The sequence below is a fragment of the Rana temporaria genome, chromosome 3 (genome assembly GCF_905171775.1).
Source record: "Rana temporaria chromosome 3, aRanTem1.1, whole genome shotgun sequence".
NCBI classification, from domain to species: Eukaryota; Metazoa; Chordata; class Amphibia; order Anura; family Ranidae; genus Rana; species Rana temporaria.
In genome coordinates this window covers 106,596,310-106,601,746 of record NC_053491.1, presented here as the reverse complement: position 1 = coordinate 106,601,746, position 5,437 = coordinate 106,596,310, and positions in this window count along the sequence as shown.

Here is a 5,437-nt window from a genome sequence, read left to right as displayed (position 1 = left end):
AAAATTACTGAAGTTTTTTCCCTCTGTGTCTTCCTTAACACTTGCGGGACCAGTTGAAATGGGAAAAGATCATAACAAAGATGTGAGTCCCCGGGTTGTGCGAGTGCATCTATCCCTAGGGAACTGTCTTCTCTTTTCAAGAAAAATGCAGTGGGGTCTTTGTAATTTCTTAATTTGCAGACATCCACCTGAGGATATCCCTACTTTTCCATAATCATTACTAAAATGTCTGGATTCAATGTTCACTCCTCCTGCACCTGGTCTCCATGTCTAGGTGCTAACAAACTCTAAAGGGACGAAAAGTCCATCCTGTGCTAGTGCGGCATTAATTCTAAATTGAGTCTTGTAGTATGAAAGTAACAACAAAGCAGAAACAATCACACAAAGTATGGGGATGTATGATAATGTAGAGCCACGGTGTATGGATTCTCTGATATCTCAATGCGGGCTGTATCTGTACTCCTAAACGACATGGAGCCTTAAAGTGGAAGTAAAGTTTTATTTTTTACTTGTACCCACAGGTAAGCCTATATTTCCTAAATTTGCACAGTTTAGGAGATGTTTACAGTGCATGCAGCCCTTGACGTCTTCGGCACATGTGCTCTAAATGTCTGGCTTACCAGACCATTAAAACCCTGTTTCGTAAATGGTGGAGTGATGTCATTGCGGCTCCAGCTACTCACGACGCCTGAGCCAGCAAACTGGGGAAATGTCAGCCATCTCAGCGTTGTGCGGGCACTGCTGAATGGCTTCGTTCTAAAGTAGGTATTTCAGCTAGTATGCGATTGTCTGCATATTTGTATATTTTGATATTTGTTTGAATTTGCACGAATGCACTTTATTTATAGCGCTGCACTCATTTTACATACAGAATCTATACAGCCTACCTTTTGAACTATAGAGGTGGAGTTTCAGAAGGCGGAATCGGTACAGAAATCAAAGCTAGCAGGCAACAAAATGCCTTGGGAATGTAATTCTTGGAAATTGAAAGTAAACAGCAGAGGAGAAGCTGCAATGCATTCAGGGAATCCAGGAAGTAGTGGAAACACACCGACAGCAGACAGGCAGCAATCAAAACAGCAGATTTTTTAAATAAGCTTTTGCTGGATTGTCAAAAATGACTATTTGTATTGTTATTACAATGCTGATGTTATAAAATGAAATCATATGCTGTGACCATAGAATTCCTTTAGGTCAATCCAAATGCAAACTAGTTCTGAGTGCCCTGTGGTGGCCAAGGAGGACTTAATATGTCAATCTGCAAAAGATGTAGGTGCACCCACCTCTGATGCTGTCTGCCCGAGAGGTCCTGTTGTCACAGGGTTCGATACTGCCCCCGTCGTCAATTCTTGCGACTAAGGGCATGGATCTTCAAAGTAAGGTGACCAGATTTTTAAAATGAAATCCGGGGACATATTTTTTTTTACTAGTAATGGCAACAATCAGCGACTCCCTGCCCGTCGCCGCCCACCTCACAGCCTCTCAAGTCTTTCTCTTCAGGGTCCGGCTACTACTGGATGGGGAGCGGAGGAAGATCACTCCGCCAGGGAAGGCAAGGAGATCGGCAGGTGGCTGGGGGGAATTTGAGCCAAGGCGGAAAAACATGCAAGCAAAGCTGAAGAAATATTCCCTCCGCTCTGACCAGCACATGATCATCAGAAAGGGGCACAGATAATGGATAAAAATACAACCCCCCTAAGCTAGTAGCCGCGGCGGAGCAGGGGTGTGCAATTCTGATTTTTTTATTATTCTGTACTGACTGTCTTTAAAAATTGCCCCAGCCCCTGTTCAAATCCAATCCGGGGACAAAACCAGGGACAGACTTGGTCCGGGGACAGTGTCCTCAATCAGGGACTGTCCCCTGAAACTAGGGATGTCTGGTCACCCTACTTCAAAGGGGTATCTTAAAGAGGTTTTCCAGCCATTTTTTGAGTTTATTAAAGTCAGCAGCTACAAAAAGTGTAGCTGCTGGCTTTTAATAAACTGACACTTACCTGCTCCACGGCTCCAGCTCCTCGCCGGCCGGGGGTCCGCTCCTCGCCCCCCCTCGCCGGCCGGCCTCTTTATTCTTACTGTGGGCACCCGGCAGTGACAGCTTTCGGCTTCACGGCCGGGCACCCACTGCGCATGCGCGAACGGCACGGCGCCGTCCGATTGGCCTACAGGGAGGGGCTGTGAAAAGGCGATTAAGCTAATCACCTTTCCAGCCCCTCGGCGGAAGGAGGAAGTGGGACAGGAAGTCCCCTCTCCTGAAGCCCCACTCCCCCCCAAAAAAAATTACATGCCAAATGTGGCATGTAAGGGGGCGAGGAGTGGGTTAAGCGGAGGTCCATTTTTAGGGTGGAACTCCTCTTTAAAGTGGAAGTAAAGTCTACTTTTTAACTTGTACCTAGGTAAGCCTTATTATAGGCTTACCCTTAGGTACAGTGAATATCTCCTAAACTTGCACTGTTTAGGAGGTATTCACACGGGATGCAGCACGTGACATCACCAGTGCATGCGCTCCTGAAGGAACGGCATACCTGTGCCGCACCTTTAAAGCTCCAGGGCTCCTGTGTGTGATCCTGACCTCGGTCATTCATACAGCCACAACCTATGAACCTAGAAGTAACACTGGGTGAAGATGGAAGCACCAGGGAGCCGTGACAGCATTGCGCTGGAGAGCTCCATGTGCAGGTAAGTCTGTCATAATGTGCTAGTATGTGGTCATTACTAGTATATTATGACTTAATCCTGCAGGGGCCCAATGTTTTTTTTTTTTTTTTTGTGGTGGTTTACTACAGCTTTAAAAGGAAAAGGCTAATTGGAATTTCCAGTTTTTCTTCAGGAGGTTATATTGCTGTAAACTTAGGCCCAGATTCTCAAAGGGCTTACGACGGCGCAACGCAATGTACGCCGTCGTAAGTCCTAATCTGGGCCGTCGTATCTATGCGACTGATTCTTATAATCAGTTACGCATAGATATCCATTAGATCCGACAGGCGTAAGGCTCTTACGCTGTCGGATCTTAAATGCAATTTTTTTTTTTGCCGCTAGGTGTCGCCTCCGTCGTTTTCCCCGTCGAGTATGCAAATTAGCAAAATACGCGAATTCCCGAAAGTACGCGCGGTCGACGCAGTGAAGTTACGACGTTTACGTTAGATTTGCTATATGAGGGGCAACCAATGTTAAGTATGGCCGTCGTTCCTGCGTCGAAATTGAAAAATTTACGTTGTTTGCGTAAGTCGTCCGTGAATGGGGCTGGACGCCATTTACGTTCACGTCGAAACCAATGACGTCCTTGCGACGTCATTTAGCGCAATGCACGTAGGAACGCGCTTAATTTAAATGCTATACGCCCCCTACCCGCCTAATTTGAATTAGGCGGGCTTGCGCCGGTGATTTACTCTACGCCGCCGCAACTTTACAGGCAAGAGCTTTGTGAATAAAGCACTTGCCTGTAAAACTTGCGGCGGCGTAATGTAAATGACATACGTTACGCCGCCACAGTTTTACGCCCATCTACGAGAATCTGGGGAAGAAGATTTTCACCGCTCCAGGTGAGCCCTATAGACAATCAGGGACGGTCGTATTACCAAGGTGCTGGCAATGCACGTAGCAGTAGCAATAGGAGCCATAATTAAGCACTAGCAAGAGTGCGAAACTTGTCAGCTGTCCTGGTTTATGGTTGTGGTGATTATGCATGTTCCTGCTTGAAAATAAAAGACAACTTTTTTGATACGAGAATCTGGGCCTTAGAGTTTAGATTTGGGCATTATCAGTGCTTATAGATATTAAAGCGGAGGTTCACCCTAAAAACAATTTTCTAACATTACATTGTGCTCACTGTCGACATTGACAGTACGCTGATGTTTTTTTTTTTTTTTTTTGCCGTACATACCGTTGTATCGCTATTTTCCCCGCCGGCTTCCAGGTAGTGGCTCCCTCGGGAGTGGACGTTCCTATGCACAGGCTAAGTGATTAACGTGATGACAAAAGCTTCCCCCCGGCGCCTAAGGTGCGTCATGAGTTGCCGAAAGAAGCCAAACTGCGAGTCGGCGCTATACGGCGCCTGCGCACCGATGTTCGGCTTTTTTCGGCAACTCGTGATGCGCCTTATGCGCTGAGGGAAGCTTTTGTCATCACGTCAATCACGTTGCCTGTGCATAGGAACGCCCACTCCCGCGGGAGCCACTACCCGGAAGCCGGCGGGGGAAATAGCGATACAAAGGTATGTACGGCAAAAAAAAAAAACATCAACGTACTGTCAATGTCGAGAGTGTAATGTAATGTTAGAAAATTGTTTTTAGGGTGAATCTCCGCTTTAAGTTAGCAGAGGTTCTTCTGATTCGAAGATGTATTTCAGCCAGGGATAACTACAAAAGTTTGTTCTGCCCTGGCATCTTTCTAAAGTTCTCCACGGCTTAAACAAGTCTCTGTTTTAGCCCTTCAGGATTCATCCATAAGGTTTCTAAACATTAAAAGGGTATTTTTGCTAGCCTGCCTATGATTTTGTAAGAAACAAAACTGCACAGAAGCAGTAAAGAAATGTTTGTACCATTCAATCATACAGTTTCAGCCTGCACTCATCTGTGGGTTACAGTTTACCAAAATGCAGGTGGTAGCTTTTTACATCAAGTCTTGAGACACAGTGGCTCAGTATGCTAAGTGGAAGCAAGCCAAATAAAAAAATGCAAACTGAAATAAACCTGGTGAAAAATGGATGTTTATTAGAACTGTGCCAGAGGAAAAGGATGATTTGCTGGGTGGAAGTGTGAAAATTCCCAAGACTGAATATAGATTTTGTTTTTCAAAGTATAAAGTAGTAGTGCAAAATTCATTCAGTGTTTTTTTAGTAAGAACCAGCTCTAGGTAAACATTGAAGTTACTTGTTAACAAGTTATCTGACTGCTGGTTACCTTCTCCTCCAGATGACCTTACTACTTCATAAAATACTATTTTCCGAAGGGCTGGATTTTAGTGAAGTGTGTTAGATGCTGTATCTAGGAATGTAACCCATATTAATTGATTGTAATTTAATAAACTTGTAAATAAGTTACAAATGTAATTTTTTTTATTTTGTCCACATGCTCATTTTAAAGTAGAACTGGTGACCTATAGGCCAAATAATTCAGTTTTAGTCTCATCTGACCACCTTAAACACATCTTGAAGATTCCGAAGCCACATGGAAAAAGGTTTTCTGGTCATATGAGACTAAAATTGAATTATTTGGCCTCAACACCAAACAATATGTCTGGTGGAAATCCAATACAGTTCACAATCCAAATTCCTACAGTAAAGCATGGAAGTGGTAATATCCTGTTATGGGGGTGTTCCTCTGCATCAGGGACTGGAGCACTTGTCAGGATAGAAGAAACATGGATGGGGCAAAATACCGTCAAACTCTTGAGGAAAATCTGCTGCCCTCAGCCAGAAAGTTGTCAATGGGATGAAGGT